General features: G+C 36.7%; 1 protein-coding gene across 1 annotated transcript in view; it reads right to left on the reverse strand.

Moving 5' to 3' along the window:
• Positions 1–18,319, reverse strand: part of ZDHHC22 (zinc finger DHHC-type palmitoyltransferase 22) — a 171,499-nt gene that overhangs the window by 79,487 nt on the left and 73,693 nt on the right. The gene's annotated exons all lie outside the window — the stretch shown is intronic.

Raw genomic sequence — 18,319 nt, forward strand, 5'->3', positions numbered from 1 at the left:
GATTTGGGAAGTGGGTGTATGCTTTGGACACCTTCACTTTAAGGGCTGTGAACTCATATGACTCATTTCCAGATTGAATTGGCTCAGCAAGTCCTAGCCACCCTGAAAGCACCCTTAACATTGGATTACAGGAAACAGCAAGAAATGGCCCTGGCCATGGTGTCCACCATATTGCACTTATTTACAGTTGGAACTGGCAAAGCTATGAAGCAACAGGCCTCACTGCACCTCTGTGAAGTTATGGACCACTTTAAGGCATCTTTCACCAATGCCTCTTTTGATAGACTGATGGACCAAACAATGAAGATCTAAGTGAAAATGCAAAAGTGTGAACAAGACAGCAAGACACTATCTGCCATTGGAGGGAATTTTGAGGCCCCACAAAAATTTTGCAGTAGAAACTAAAAGGGGCTATGGTCACTCTGGTTCAGGAAGACCAAATGCCAACTGTCTGTGGCATTTTCTGACAGGGGAAGTCATGGCAGACACAGGCCCAGAGGCAGGTAGAGAAGGTGCTCAAAACTAGGGATACTGCAAGCCCTTTTATGATAGGCAACCCCAATGTCCCTAAAGGGCTGCCTGGCTGCTGTACTGTGTAGGCAGTCACAGGTTGATATTTACCCAGCTGTGTGGGAGGCTAGCATGTAGGACAAATGGTTGAAAGACAGAATATCCAGAGACGACTCTATACTCTTTTTCCTGACACCCTCAATCCTGAAACAGCCTTTGCCTGATGTTCTACCCAATCAGGCAAAAGCGGCAGAAAAAGAGATCACCTTGTTGCTCTCCAAAAGCGCCATCCAGGCGGGCCCACTAGACCAGGAATGGTCAGGCTTTTATTCGAGATTCTTTTTGGCTCTGAAGAAAAAACAGGACCTTAGGCCCATATTGGACCTCAGCTACCTAAACAAGTTTGCACGAAAGAACCAGTTCATAATTGTCATGGTGCAGTTGATCCTGCCCCTTCTCAAAGCAAACAACTGGATGTGCTTAGTGGATCTCAAGGAGACTTACCTTCACATAAAGATAATGAAAGAATCCAGGAGAGTTTCTTAACTTCCATCTGAGAGCCAGACATTACCTTTAATAAGCACTGACCTTTGGACTCCTCACAACCCCCATGATGTCTACAAAGTGCATGACAGTGATAGCGGTTCACCTGTGTCTTCAAAGAGTCAGAGTTTTCCTATACCTAGATGACTGGCTCCTTGCTACTCCCATGATGGAATCACTCATAGAGGCCAGGAGCTATCTACTCAGGTTGTGCCTGTCCTTGGGAATTTCCATACATTTTTACAAGTCAAGTCTTCAACCAACCCAGAGAATTCTCTTTTTAGGCTGTCACATAAATACTACAGAATTCATAATTTCTCCCCAACTGGACAGGATTCAGACTTTGTGGTAGGCAGTGCTAACTTTATTTCAGGCTTCATCCCTAACTGCTGCTCTAGTTGTTAAGGTCCTACGGCTAAAGGCATCATCAATACTTATTACTCACTTTGCATGCTTTCATAAGAGAATGTTTCAATGGCTCCTTCATGCATAATGGTTTCATCTTATATATCCTCTCTACAAACCAGTTCTGATAACCAACTCATACAAGAAACATTTGCAGTATTGGCTAGACTCCCCTATTATCCACTCTGGCATGTTTTTTGTCCCACAAGCACCTATGGTAGTTGTGCTCACTGATGCTTCCACCCTAGGGTTGGAGGGATGGCATTACAATGAGAGAATGGTTCAAGGTCTATGGACTGCCAATGAGGCCAATATTCACATCAGTGTCCTAGAGATGTGACTGGTTCTCCTTGTGTTACAGGAACTTCAGGACCACCTTCCTCTGGGAATGATATTTTTCCAGTGGACAATATAACAGTAGTGTGGTACATCGACAAACAAAGGAACCAGACTGTAGCCTTTATGTTGGGAAGCAATGAGGGTCTGGCAATGGGCGATGGTCATGTTATTATGTCAGAGCAACACATATTTTAGAAGCTCTCAGTTGCCTTCAGGTCAGGCTAAGCATATCTCTTCTGATGCCTTAGAAATGGTCCCCTCAATACAGTGATAGCAAATCAGATCTTCAGTTGTTGTAGTTTTCCTTGCTACAACCGTTTGCCTCCCTAGATAACACCAAGTGCAGCAGCTACTTTACCATGATTCCACCCAAAGAAACAGTCACTGAGAGATGCTGTAACCCAGTAATAACCTCCCAGTCATCTTTATGCCTTCCTACTCTTACCCCGATCCCCAGGCTTTTACAGAAAGTGATCAGGTGCAAGGCCTCTGTCTTTCTTATAGTCCTCTTCTGTCCCAGACAGATTTTGTTTCTCCTTCTCAGGCCTCATCTCAAGGAATGCCCCCCCCCCCCCCGAGTTTGGATCTGGTGCAGGATCTTCTTTCACATCCTCTGGGAAGCCACACCCAGATCTCCACAATGTAAAATTAATCACCTGCTTTCTCCAGTTCCAGTAATGGCCAATCACACATCCATCTCTTCTGTGATTAACAGCTTCTCAGAAAGAATCTACCCACAGACTTTACAGTGGAAAGTGGAAATGTTTTGTCATATGGACCTCTTCTCAAAACATTGACCCTTTCTCAGCCTTGATTCCAGAAGTCCTCTGTTTTTTGGCATATATATTTTAATCCATTTCTAGTTTTTCAATAGTGAAAGTGAAGCTAGTAGCTATCTTTACTTTTCATGTGGGAAATTAAGAATATTCCCTTGCCTCACATACATTTTGTAAAGCCTTTCTCAAAGGAATCTTGTTACTTAGAATTCCAGTCAGAAAACCGCTTCCCTCTTGGCATTTAAACTTTGTTTTGGAAGTGTAGATAAAGTCACCATTTGAACTGGCTTCTTCAGGTCCATTAAAGTTCCTTTCTAGAAAATGCTGTTTTGGCAGCCATCAGTTCTACTAGAAGAGTTTTGGAGCTTCAGGCACTTTCTTCATCAGCCCTTACTTGTTTTTTCACAAGGACAGTGTCACTCCCTACTAACCTATCCTTTATTCCTAAAGTAGCTTCTGAAATTATCATGACACAACCTATTCATTTACCAGTGTTTTTTCCCTAACATTCTAACAATTGTTAATACTTTAGATGTGCATAGACTATTACAATTTTACCTTCACAGAACCAGAACTTTCAGAAAGGATCCATAGCTGTTTTATTTCCTTTGCAATTAACAAGCTTGCTAAAAAAAACGTTTCCAGAGTTACTCTTTCCAGGTGGCTTTTGGATTGTGTTGCTTACATCTATGTCTGTTACAACTGGTCTCTGTTAGGTAAATGCAAAGCTAAATCCAACAGGACAATGGAAAATTCTACTGCCTTTTTCAGGTGTTCATCAACAGATGAAATCTGTGCAGCTTCCACTTGCTTCTTCATGCAGACTTTCATTAAACACTACAAACTGGATTTCATTTCTTGAGCTAGAGCATCCCTTGGTGCCTCTGTCCTTAAAAATCTCCTATCATAATGCCAGCCCTGAGGTCAAGTACCTTGGGATTCTGGTCCATAGTTCGGATCTGATGGACTGAATGAATAGCATATGATAGTTATGTACTTACCATAATTTATTTATTATCTAACATTTGTTTACCGGGAAAGTCCGACTTGGAACAAAGCCAATTTTCAGTGGAGGCCTGGGAGAAACACACCATACACATGTCTTTGTGACATAATACTAGACCATTTCATTCATGACTGTCCTATACAGCAACCCTTCCTCCATTTTCCCTTCCTTGTGTTCCTTGGACTTGTAAGAACTGAAGGATCTTGTCCTTTCCATTTATGAATACATGAATATGTTTGTGTATATATATCTATCTATATACATGTATGTATGTATTAGGTACATGTGTTGACATGATGTCAAATGTGATCTGAGGTAACTTTAGACACTAGTGCATTGTGGGAAGGAAATCTTAAAGCAGCTCATGGTTGGAGCAGTAATGCTGCCATGTCGACTCTGACAAGCAGCATGAAGACCCACACGTTGTACAGGATGGACATATATGAAATGATCTAGAGTTATGCTAAGCACATAAATTTCACTTCTTTTTATGTTGTGGGAAATTTTACTTGTATTAGGACTCAAGTAGTTTATGCTTTAACTTCTCTTTGTGTTGTTACATACACTGAGAAAACTAAAAGATAGTTCAAACTTAGAATACAAGAAAATGTAAAAGATATCACTCGGGGCAATGTTACTGGGCCTGTGGCTATGTATTTTGCAAAGTGTAATGAAGATCTTTTCAGTCAGGAAAGCTTTTGTTTTACTCCTAGTTCCCTTAAATACTCAGGAGAAGAGAAGTAAAACACATCCTTGACTGTAAAGAGGTTTTAATATTTATGAAATATGAAACTTTTGCACCTAGAGGTTTAAATCTTAAACTAAATTGGAAGGCACTTTAATGAACTTCTTTTACTTTAGATTCTGCTTGCTTTATTCTCTCAGGTTGTATTTAGCTTTTGATATTTTTACTGTCTCTTTTAGATATTATATCAGGTTTGTAAGTGGTTAATTAATTCATTGTTTTATTGATTGCATTACTTATTTTGCTTTTACCCGGTATCCAGTACTCTCATTGTGACCAAGCTACCAGGATATAATAAAGCTGTGTGAACATCTGGTTGACATGTTTATTTTGTATTCTGTGGTATAAATTTCAGTGTAAATTGGCTAAGAAGCTTAAGATTCTGTTGAAATTATCAAGGAGCTCACATTCTGTTCTTAAAGCATACAATTTTGGATACCCATTTACTTGTCTAGTTCTTTTAAGATAAGATTGGGTGGGGGGGTGAACAAAGCAAAGCAGCATATTTTGCAATAAGTAATTGAAAGATTATAATTCCATTCACAAATTCCTAGCACTTATTTGAATCACTAATTGCTGAGAGACAGAGAGTTTTTTTTTACCTACTGTCAGGGAATGTGACTAGATATTTTATTGCAAATACATGTTTTTACTCTTATTTGATGATGTATATGTCCTTAAATATGGTCACAGCTTTAAAGAATCATCAAAGCAGCACCCCCTACGCAGTTAACAAATGTTAAATAAGAGCAAAATAAGCCACATAGATAGCAAACTCAAAATTATTGAAGATTTAATCAGCAGCATCATTATAACAGTTCAAATAGTAGTGCTCATGTCTTTTCAAATGTATTTTATTTATTTGTTTGTTTTTAATGGTAGGGATGTCCAGATAAGTTGAACCCATTTTTCAGTGGATGCAGTACAAAAAAGCCCCAGAATATACAAATGCAAGTGTAGGAAAAGTTTGCATTAACATGTTGAAAAACTTGACCAAAACTAATATAAAAGATTAGAATATTGCAGCAAAAAGTTTTACAATTAGATTTAAAGAGTTGTTAGTATGGCTAAGCAAGCATGCATACATAGCTCTCAACATCCAGCTCCAAAATGTGGAACCCTACCTCTTCACAATGTGGAACACATCAGCAAAATATATTACTAACAGCTTCAGCTAGGAAGCTTACAGCATGCTTATTAACTATTTTTTCATACTTTAATTGGGTTTTTGACAAATGTAAATTATTCATTATTTACCATGGATAAGTGTTAAAATAATTCTTAGCAATGAATGTGCACCAAACACTTTCAGTGTGGAACATGGAATTTTAAGACTCAAAATGCGCATAATTCATAATGAGATGCACTTGAGAGCTATGCATGCATATGAGCAGCATAAGAAGATGTTAGTAGTATTTTGCGAACTTGATTAAGACAAATGGTCATAGGGAAAAATAAACAAGCATACCAGTGTATGCAAATAACTATAAGAACAAAAGTAACATAAATATGAGTGGAACCAAGCTAGCGTTTATTTCAAAGGTCAGGTCAGAGCAGTATAAAACAGCATCCCAAGACAAAGAAGAAATCAAAGACCATTTTGTTGATGTTCTTCTTGTTGAAAGTAACATGTAGAGGGTATAAGTTCATTGATGTATTAACTTTTTTAATTCGATTTAGTCAATAGTGTTTATGGACTCCTACAGTCCTTATTATATCACTGCGGAGATTGTTACTCTAACACACAAATCAGGCCAAGAATAAACAGATTGTCATTTTTTTAGATTTCAAAAAAGCATTTTTAGTAAACATCATCAACCCCTTTTTATTATATTCTACAAGGCATCTGGGTGTTGTATCAACTGTTTTTAGTAAACAACAGTTACAAACAGCAAGACCCTGTTACAAAGACAACATAACATTTAAAACATTCTTATAAAAAGTCAGGTTTCCTGCTTATAGAAATGAAGCAAATAATTTATATAATAAAAATAACACTTAAAAAAGCATTATCTTGAAATGTCCTGCAACTTGCAGAGATTTTTCAGAGATGTGGTAATATGTTCTTAGCAAGCAGTCAGCCAGTCTTGGCCTTAAGGAAATAAAAAAAAAAAAAAAACATTATTTGGAATACTAGAATAATGAAATTTAAAGTTAAGTGAAATACTAAGAAATGAGGGGTTCCTGTCAGCATCTCGAATGCTGACAATATCGAATCTGATATTGTCGCGTCAAGAATGCCGAAAGTGCAGAATGTCAAACGGGTAAATGGAAATCTCCGTAAGGGGAGATTTCCATTTACCTCAATGCAGTGCAGTCTTAGAATTGGTATATTTAAGTAGCGGGGGGTGTGGGGGTGCAGGGGGGCTTGCCTACACCCTTTATTTTTTTTTTTTTTTTTATCGGCATTTGAAAATTGGATAGCTCGATCATGTCAGTTCGATATTTAGTGATTCAAACTATTCAATTTTCAAAATGCTGATATAGACCCGAAATGAGGGTGTCATCCTTCTAATCAAAGACCATTTTGTTGATGTTCTTCTTGTTGAAAGTAACATGTAGAGGGTATAAGTTCATTGATGTATTAACTTTTTTAATTCAATTTAGTCAATAGTGTTTATGGACTCCTGCAGTCCTTAATCTCAAAAACAACTTATGTCTCCTCAAACATTTTCAAGAAATAAAAGTGTGAGGCAGCATTACCTTCTTCGTTTTTACAGCACTGTCTTGAAGCTAAATGTGTGTAAACATGATGATCTCAAATGATACTAGATACTCCTCAAACTTTTTCAAGGGATAAAAAGTTTGAGGAGGCACTTCCTCCCCATTGCTACTCCGCACCATACTTAGAGCACAACAGAAAAACTCCATATAGTTAATGTTTCCATGTGCCTTAGTCAGGTTGTCTCTTCCCATACAGGTGTGTGTTGTCTTCCTAAAACTACAACACTTTTTAGAGAAGTGAACTACATATACATATAGCCTCAGCAAGAAAATGAGAATAGTATCACTATGTTGCTGGAACTGAATTCACCCTCAGGTCTTGGTGAGTGCCTTCACATGGTGGACTCTGTTTTTACAAAGCCTCACTAAGACAATACTAATATATAGATTGTATTTTATATATCATATGTTATAGAGAAAGGAAGGTTAAAAAAACACTGAGTGTATAGGTCCTAGGATAAAAAATGCCCTGCCCTAGGGACATTAGCCTACTAACTTCCTGTGACCCTATGAATCTATAAGCACTGATACCAAAACAGGAAAAAAGGCAGTGTAGAATCCTCCAGACATGGAAACAGTCCTACCACAGGGTTAGGCCAGGTTCAGGAGGAGGATGGCCCCCTATGGCAGAAAGAAGTAGTCTACAAAAACTGACAGGTCAAAAAAGACGCATAGGGATGACAAAGTGGACTATTTAGGTTAAGGAAGAAATTGCGTATTGTTATTATTATGCAGGAAACCCAGAATTTCCAGAAAACGGATGTGCAGAAGATTAAGAGAAAATTTAGTGCAAAGAAAAATACTTGCACATGAAAAATTGTCAAAAGCTGTAAATAAAAATTTCTATGTATTAATGCAGCAGATCTAGGGAAAACATCACATAGATGAAAAAACTTTGGCACACCTGGAAAAAGAAGCGATAGAGGAAATGTGAAAATATAAAATATGAAAACCCAATGTTTTTCAAAGTTATAAAAAAGAAACTTGGATATGGGAGGGAAAAAGAGATTTGGTACAGTACAATATTTATGTAAAGGAGAAAGCCAAACTAATCAATACAAAAAAGAGCTCCAAAGATATTTAAAAATTTCAGATACAAAAATTAAGAAAACAAAGTGGAATGTAGAAAAGCAGATTTGTAGAGTAGATGTTAAACAAACAGAAACTGAAGTTATGTATTATTTATGAAGTGAAGGATTTAATGTGGAGAATCCACCACAGGCAATGTTGCAGCATGATCAAACAGTGGGTCCTCAGATTAAGTAGTAGAAAATGGAGCAGTAGGCATCTGAAGAAGATTTGCCAAATGGTGATGCTCTGGAGTCCTCTGAAGGAGACTGGTAAGAAAGTCCAGTTTAAGTTGCACATCAAAGGAAGGAGCAGGAAACAGTGGTAACTCTGAAGTAGGTAATATTGCAGAGTGATGGACCAGGGGGTTCCAGCTGACGATATGTCACAGGAAGATGTTCTGGAACTTTTTGTGGAATACTCACAAGAAACAGAAAGCAAAGAAGATGCTCTCAGCAATGCAGAAGAAAATGATCTAAGTGAAGGCCTGTTCAATTTAATAGAGATTAACAGACATATTAGGATAGATGAAAAGACATAGATTACAGAAAGTAAAGAAGACCCAAAATGTTATAAGACTGTTGAAACAGTTGAACACAGTAATCAGGACTACTAAGAGAAATTTACATGATATAACAGAAATAAATAGGATATATTACTGTGTAGCTAAACTAATGGATAAATTGTTAACATAAAGGCATAGATATCAACAAAGGAATGGAGGAGAACAAGTAAAATGACACCATGGAAGATTACATAAAGAGAGAGAACTATAAAGCACTTACGGCAGGAAGTATAACCATTAGAAAAATAGATCATCAAAAATACTTAGAAAGACACGGTAAAAGCAATACACAGTATCAAAACAGACCAAGATCTATCATACACTGTTACCAATAATAAAATAAAAATATTACCGCAAGCAGAAAAACTTAGAAAGTATGCAGATAAATATAAAGGAAACATACAAAATAAGCAAATCCTTGATAACCCAAAAAGGTTTTACAGAGAACTGGAAAATAAAACAAAATAAAAGGAATAGAATTATCACCAAATAAAGAAAATATAGGCAGATTTTAGAGAAATATTTATGGAGACCCTGTTGAGCATAACAAAGATGCTGAATAGAGAGAAGAATTGAAATAAAAAGTAAGGAGCTCTAATGTAGAGAATATGAAATGGGATGAAGTAATGGCCAGATACACTGAGACAAAACTAAGAAAAACTCCTAAATGGAAAATCCCATGCCCAAATGTAGTACCTAATTTCTGGCTAAAGGTATTAACATCTTTACACAAAAGATTTAGCCCTGTGTAAGAATTACTTACATGCACATACCGAACAGGCACCAACCAAGTTAACAACAGGAAAAATGATACTTCTCCTTAAGAGTAAACCTGCAAGCCATCCTAAGAACTATAGATCAATAACTTGCTTTCCTACAATGCAGAGTTTATACTCATTTAAAAAATAATTCAAAAATGGCAATAGAAAAAAAGCATAACAAATGAAAATTGTATGGAACAAAGGATCATTTGTTCCTAAATAAAGCAATAATAGAGAGTTGTAAAAATGGGAAAGAATTTAAGTATGGCATGGATAAATTACAAAAAAGCATTTGACAGCATCCCACATTCATGGATAACGGAATTCTTGCAGATGTATAAGATACACCCCATATTGATCAATTACATTATTGTGACCATTAAGCAGTGGCAAACCATTTTGCAGTTGTGCCATGACAAAGGGCAAATCATTATCCTAGGGATACCATTTCAAAGAGAGATATTCTAGGGTGAGTCTTTGTCATGGCTGCTGTTTTGTCTTGCCCTTAACCCATTAAGCTGTTTATGTAACATATTATGCTATGGTTACAATTTGACTCCCGGAAACCAACATTCTTTAAAAATGTCTCATCTACTTTTTGTGGATGACTTAAAACAGTACATAAGATGAGGAACTAAAAGCATAACTACTTAAAACAGTACATAAGATGAGGAACTGAAAGCATAACTACAAATGGTTGAAACTTTCTCAGATAACATTTGGTCTTGATAAATGTTCAGAAGCAACATTTAAAACAGGAAAGCTTCAGCACAAAGAAAATATCAACCTGGGACAGGATTGTGGTATAAAGGAAATTGAGAAGGAGGATCAGCAATAAAACATGGACAATTGAGAATAAAGCTCAGTAAAGAATACTTCGGAAGATTAAAACTAATATTGAAGATTGCCTTGATATCTGGGAATAAAATTCAAGTTATAAATCAATATGTTCTGCCTGTTCTAACTTAAACTTTTGGGATGATTGACTGACCCTGAAAAGTATGTGATCAACTGAACAGGAAAACAAGAAAAAGCTTCATGATTATTAAATGGTATATAAAAATCACTGGATACCAAAATTATATATTCCTCACTCCAAAGGAGATATGGGCCTCCTTGAAAATTGATTGCATGTATAAATCTGCATTTGCATGAGTACATTTATATATATATATATATATATATATATATATATATATATATATATATATATATATATATATGTATGTATACACACACACACACATATATATATATATATATATATATACATTTTGACCTTATCAGATCCAAACATAACAAAAGTTTTAAAACATGAGGAGAAGTGTAAAATTACATTTTTGTATAGTTTAACAGAAGCACTTCAATAGCAAGTGGGAATGGAAATCAAACTAGAAGTAGATAAAAAATGAAACAACAACTGAATGTACAAAAAAAAAGAAGGAAATAATATAAGGAAAACAGATCAGATGAGAAGGAAAGAAAATTGGAAATCCATAAATATAGTGACAAGTACAGACATATCCTGGAACAACCTAAAGATGATCAATATTTGACTCGAGAATGGTTAAGGAGAGGTAGGAGAGGTGAATTGAAACCAAAAGATGAATGGATAATAACAACAGCCCAAGACAGTGGACTATGTACATGTTGGTTTACAAATTCCATTGAAAAGGTGGGAGGAGCAGACAAATGCAGGTTCTGTAAAACAGAAATAAAAGTTGTGCACATCTTGTTGCTGGGTGTGATACGCTCTTGGCAGAAGGCCTGTATACTGAAAGGCACAATAATGTGGCAAGACTATTGCAATGAGGATTGTGCAAACACTGTAATATGGAAGTATCCGAGAAGCACTGGAAATGTGAACCTCAAAGCATTATACAGAATGATGAAGTGTACATCCCATGGGAAGATCCATTACCAACAATTAAAAAAAATAGATACTAGAAAACCACATATAGTAGTCCATGAAAAAAAGACAAAAGTAATATTGATCATTGAAATTGCTATACCCTGTGATTCCAGTGTCTTATAGACAGAGTGATACAAAGTCATAAAATACCAGGATGTGCATGCAGAAAGGAGAGCAATGTGGAAGAAATATACCTAGACAGATGTCCTTCTTCAGTCACAGTTGCAGTATTCCTTACAATAGGGATATCCTGCCAAGGATAGACTCATGTCCTGCTAGCATACCAAAGCCTGGGCCCTTTCATATGCCATACTTCAGATTTATGTCCTACTTCTGAAGCATAAGGTACATCAGTGACGTACAAGCACAAAACCCTCAGAATGTTTTTGCTACCAGTTGGAACACACATTTTGAATATAAGTCTGAAGGCTGTACATCTAGTGCAACTTACTAAGCATAGTGCAGATAAGTGCACCATTGGGGACTTTTCCTTCTTAGGACCTGAACTATGTTTTCAACAAAGTTAACCCAGCTACCATTTGAACCAGCAGCTACTTCCACTTTGTACCTGTGTACTTGAAATACTGTCTTGTTGGTGGCTCTGACTTCTGACAAAAGAGTATCTGAACTTCAGGCTGTTGTGGCTGTTCCTGCTTTTTTGTTTTTGACAGAGATATTTTGTCTCTTAGAGCCAATTCTACTTGTATGCCTAAGGTTGTCAATGATGTGTCTTTGATCTTGACTTTTTCCTCAAAAATAACAGAAAAGGTTGTCCATTGTTTGGATTTGCATAGACAGCTTAGATCAGAAGTGTAACTGAATCATCCAGTGGCCTGGGATGGTACTATAAACCGGCACCCCACCCCCTCAGCTCTTTAAGAGAGAAAAAAAAGCACTTCACTATAATAAGCCAATCAGTACATTGTAAGTGATCTGCTTAATACAGTTAGATCTAAGCCTACCCAGCCTTCACATTGAAGAGCAACAAAAAAAGGATGTTCCTTCTACTGGCACACCAACCAAGTGGCCAGATCCATGACATGCCCCTCTTGCCCAAGCCATTCAGGTCTCATTTTTGTGCCCTACCCACAACCCTCCTTCAACATATTTTATTTTAAAAATAATTGTTTCTTCTTTTAAACTGTAGCAAGCTGTTTGCTGGAAATGTAGCAAACAGTTGCTAAAGTTTATACCCTGCCTGCATGGAGCACTACGGCACTCATTTTAATATTAAAAAAAATATATATTTTTAAACTATAGCAAACTGCTTGCTACAAATGTAGCAAACAGTTGCCACAGTTTATATCTTGACTGCATGCAGCGCTCAGGTTTTAGTTAAAAAAAATATATATATTTTTTTACTTCTAAAGTAAAAAAAAAATCCTATCAGTAGAATAACTACTTAGTTAATTATTTTTTTAGGTTGTTGGGTACTAGACTGGAAGTTAAGTGCTAGCTTGTTAACTTATACAATATATTTGTACACACACATATGCACAGAATAATTTAAGACTGAGATTTGCACTTGTTTGACACAGTAATGGCTGGAGTGTGTCTGTTTGAGAGTGTACATCTGCGTGTTACTGAGTGATTGGTATAATTATTTTCAAGACACTTATATTTGTTGTCATCCTTTGTAGAAATGAGGCACTGTGTTTGATGGCTATTCACCTACAGACAACACCCCTCCCTTTGTGTTGCCATTTGCCAGGTTAAATATCTACTCTGCGTACTACATGGGTCTATATTACATAATCAAAGAGACACCTCTTCAAATATGTAATCATCTACCCCTAAACACTGAAATGCGAAAACCGCGAATGGCCACAACCGCAAATTTTTTCCTAGGGAATAAATTTGCAGGGCCATAGAAAAAAGATCAGCACTTCAAATGTAATTTAAGAGGGGGCTTCACCCCACACAGTCCCCAATGTGGGGGGCTGTGCCCCCCACACCCCCCAACTAAATATACCAACTCAGAGATCGCTCTGCATTGGGGTAAAGGGTAAACTACGGGAATGGCCAACTGATTTTTTTTCCCTAGGAAAAAATTAGCAGGGCTATAGAAAAAAGACAAACACTTCAAATGTAATTTAAGAGGATGCTTCGCACCACACCCCCCCTAACTAAATATACCAACTCAGAGATCACTCTGTGTTGGGGTAAAGGGTAAACTCCGGGAAATGGCCAACTGAATTTTTTCCCTAGGAAAAAATTTGTGGTTTTCGCATTTTGGTGTTTAGGGGTCGATGATTACATATTCAAAGAGGTGTCTCTTTGATTATGTAATATAGACCCTACTACATTTGTCCCCATATTTCAGTGTCTAATCTAGGTCTCTTCCTGTTAGTAAGAATGCCTCTTTCATAAACAGCTGACTAATAGAGTGAGATCATTTGTATGTTGAATGTAAACTAATGATATTAGTGTATCTGACACATTACAGCAGTAGAAGTTTTCATTTTACTAAAGACAGGCCCAGAAACAGGATGCAAACTAATGACGTTGGAGTTCCAGTGATTTCACAGCTTGTTGAAACATTCTGTGAGCTGCTGCTGTTATAATGTGACAGCCGCGTATAAAAAGAGCATCATTGACATGAGTATTTTATTTTCTGAATTATAACAAAATGTAATTTTGTAGACTGGAATGAGATTTGGTAAGTTTCTTGCGCATCAAAATCGAAGTGCAGGTGCAGACAGCTGTAAAAACCCAAAGGTGTGTTCAGCATGTGGCTTGACTAGAGAGCAGTTTGATTTCTGTAACAGAAGTATCAATGCTTTGCTGTGGGTCTATATTAGATGAACAAATGGTTAAAATGTCGAATACGACATGCTCAACAGCTTTTAAGTGAACCCCAGAATATCGAAACAAGGAGTTTTGAAAAGTTATAGTTGGCCAGCCGTCAGGAAGCCAACGGCTGACAGCTACAATGTACTGTACACCATTACAACCCCCCCCCAAAAAAAATGACAAACGTTCTCAGGTTTAACTTAGATGAACGTTCGCTTAAAAGCTGTCAAGCATGTCGTACTCAACATTTAAGCATTCATTCATCTAATAGAGACCCTTTGCTGTTATCACACCAATGCATTACTTTGTTCTAGCTATCTGTTCAGTATGTGATATTCATTTTGAATGCCAATTGTTGAGTTTTGGCCTCTGTTTGAACACCTTTAGGCTCAATAGAATTTGCCAGTTTTCATTTGCTATGCTGTAAATCGATCTTTAGGTTACAGTGGCCTGTTTTCTCCTAATGATAACATAATTTTTTTTGCCCTGATTTGATAAAATACATTACTGGTGTTTATTTTGAATGAAATCTGTTGTTATACATAAAAGTAGACACATATGATAAACAGTTGATGTACACACACACACACACACACACACACACACACACACACACACACACACACACACACACACACTGCTCTTTGGTCAGTGGATAGCAATTAGTATGCTGCTGTGCTATATATTACAGGGATATCTGTATGTAGGAGGAAAGGCAGAACACAATACTGACTTTATGTATATGCAGATGTTGGAAAGGTGGATGAAGACCAAAACATTTACTTCTGAATTATGGTGGCTTAGTACTTAAGATCTCTGCTTCATAGCTTCAGGGTCCAATATTCAGTTCTAATGTGTACAACCTGTGTGAGAGGAGTTGCCATCTTCTTCCTGTGTCTGTGCAAGTTTTTTCAAAGTATTGCTCTTTTGTCCCTCCACCCAAAAATATGTGAGTTTGTCTACTTTTAATTGTCCATTTATATTGTGTTTACTCTGGTCCTTGTTATCTGTGTCATGGCTGAAATGTCCGCGATAGATGAGCTCACTTGCCCATTTAACAAATGAATACATCAAAATTCCATAGCACCATAGTGGACTCCTTTTCACTAGTGCACTTCTGTAACTGCAGTGCATTACAGATTCTGTAGAAGCGTTTTATACAAAGGACAGATACCCTGAATTGCATACAGGACAGATTCTGCAAATCTGATGCAGCAGGGTGGCTTAGTGGCTAAGAGTTTTGCCTCAGTGCTTCTGGATCAGTGGTTCAGTATGGCCCATTGACACTGTCTACATGGAGTTTGCATGTTCTTCCCATGTCTGTATTTTTTTTAACTGTATATATATATATATATATATATATATATATATATATATATATATATATATATATATATATATATATATATGTATAGCATTTGTCCTTGCTCTTGTGGCCCAGGCTGTGGCTGCAGAGGGTGCAAGGTCAGTTAATTTATGCTGTTAACAACTGCATGTTTAAAACCCTTTGTAGTTTATCTTATTTCTTTTTTAACAGCAGTGTACAACCCTGACCCTTCCCCCACTACACACACACTGGATGTGCAGTAGCAAATACTGTGGAGCTTTTCTCCCCAGGCCTCCGCTGAAAGAGTTTTCACCCAGTCGGACTTTCCCGGTTGCCAAATGTAAAATAAAAATAAATAAAAATAAACTGTAGCAAACTGCTCACTACAATGTAGTGAGCAGTTGCTACAGTATAGACCACATACTATAGTGCTACAGTGCTCAGGTGTGACGACAAATGCGTTTTAAAAAAAGCTCATATTGTAAACCATTACAAAAAAAACCCTTCCAACGAATCACCACAAATAAAGCCAACATTCTTTTACACTTCTTTATTATGAAAACACCAACTTCCTCCTCTAACACCTCAGCTCACAAAGCCTTTAACAGAGCATATCAAACATTCCACCAATTGCAGTATTTATACATCATTGCCTAATTAACTCATTATTATTATCACAATTAAAAACTTCTCTCTTAAAAAGACAGCTTATAAAAAACACTTCCAATTGCATTATTTGTTCATTTGTGTTCAGTTTTAAAATAAAAATAGATTTTTTTTTTCTTAATTGCTTCTTAACATCATATAACAACTCATTATTTTATATATCTGTATTAAAGCTGATACTGCATTAAAGAAAAATTGGGATTGGCTGATCACGCCCCCAATACTTTGCACCTGGAGCAGTTGCCGCTCTCTCTCCACGCTAGCTATACTGCTGATTTAGATATGACTAAAGATATTAGGAAAAAATGAGGTACATTTTGATGCTTTTCAGGAAAAAAATGGGTTTCACAGTTTACAATCCAACCATTTCTTTTTGGATTTCTAAAGCCATTGTATTTTGTTATTCTTTTGATGGGAAGCAGCTTTGTACTTCTGTTCAGGCTCATTCTACTAGTACAGTTGCCTATTCTGTAGCTTTTTTAAGGGTGTCGATGCTAGATCCATTCTCTGCATGCCTTTACTAAGTGCTATATTTTATTTTATTTTTATTTTTATTTTATATTTGATTACTGGTTTGGTCTGACTGGGCAATCAGGTGCCCGTTTTCAGCAGAGACCCGGGGAGAAAAGCTCCACATACATGACAATCATAAAAATACAAAAGCTCCACATATATGATAAAAATACAAAAGTCAGAGATGAGTACAAATTAATAGAGCAAACAATAGTATATTATAGCATAGTATGATGAGAAGTTACTGGTGTACAATAGATAGAGTGTACAGTAGTAAAACAGAAAATATGATGTATTTGAGTAACAAAGTGCAGTAATAATATATATATATATATATATATATATATATATATATATATATATATATACATACATACATATATATATAAGTTGGATGTGTTTACAAGGGCCAGAGCAGGTTTTGCTAGGACCACCATAGTAGTTTTTTGGAAGGTTTCTTATTCCTTTTTCCATTCATTACAGCAGCTTTATTATTCTCCCTATAGTACAGAATACTGCAAAAGTGACTCAAGAAGGACATAATAAAATTGTTTAAGAATTTACCATAACAATAGATATCCTACTTAGCACTTTTGCAGTATTCTGTCCCCCCCTCCTTCTCCCTGTGGGATTTTCTCTTTTTTCTCTGGCTGAGTGGTTCTTTTTTCTGGATGCATGTATACCATGTTCTTTTTTCCCCTCATTTGCTGCTCCTGTTCTTCTATGGCAGTTTAATTCTGAGGGTTTTGCACTGGTACATCACTTATGTAACTTACACTTCTGATGTAGGACCTATGTCTGATGTATGCTGCATGGAAGGTCTTAGGATTTGGTATGCTGGCCAGACATGCAGCTATCCTTGGCAAGATATCCCTATATTAAAGAGTACTGCAACAGTGGCAAGTAGGACTTCTACTGTTATAGTAAGTTCTTACATGAGTGTATTTTCCAATAGTAGTAGGAGCAACAGGTCTAATAAGAAATAATTTGTAGTCATACTTAGATATGCTACCAATACATATTATCCCGTATGAATTACAAAAGTAGGCAATTCTGGGTACATTGTGGCTGCTGAGAAGAGCACTCTTGGCTAACTTCAAAGACTGAAACAGTACTAATTTCATGAACTCTAATCTTACTCTGATTTAGGAATGGGGTCCATTCCTGTCATGATATTAGAAACCTAGAAGACTTGGAGAAATTAAACCAGGAAAGAGAAGTCTGTAGTGTCTTTCTGCAATGCACCTGTCAGTCTCCTATGTATTAACAAGTTGAAATGCACATACTCAGTAATATACACATATAAACATTATATATATATATATATATAAAATCATGCTACATAACTCACTCTTTCATGTGTGTGTGTGTGTGTGTGTGTGTGTGTGTGTGTGTGTGTGTGTGTGTGTGTGTGTGTGTGTGAGTGATTGTATACTCCAGCAGTATGCACTATCAATGACTTTAATCCATCACCACATTGCTTTTTCTGAATGGGCTGCAATGAGCCACCCCTTCATATAAAAGACCACATCCTAAATCAAATGTCTTGATTTGGTATACTCTCATTAACCTTGCTATGAGGCCAGTTCCAAAACTTTACGACACACCTGATCACAGCTGTGCATGTATAGTCTGACAGTTAGCACAAAGGATTAAGACTTCCAGG

The sequence above is a fragment of the Protopterus annectens genome, chromosome 6.part0 (assembly GCF_019279795.1).
Source record: "Protopterus annectens isolate FY-2018-M chromosome 6.part0, PAN1.0, whole genome shotgun sequence".
In the NCBI taxonomy this organism is placed as follows: domain Eukaryota; kingdom Metazoa; phylum Chordata; order Ceratodontiformes; family Protopteridae; genus Protopterus; species Protopterus annectens.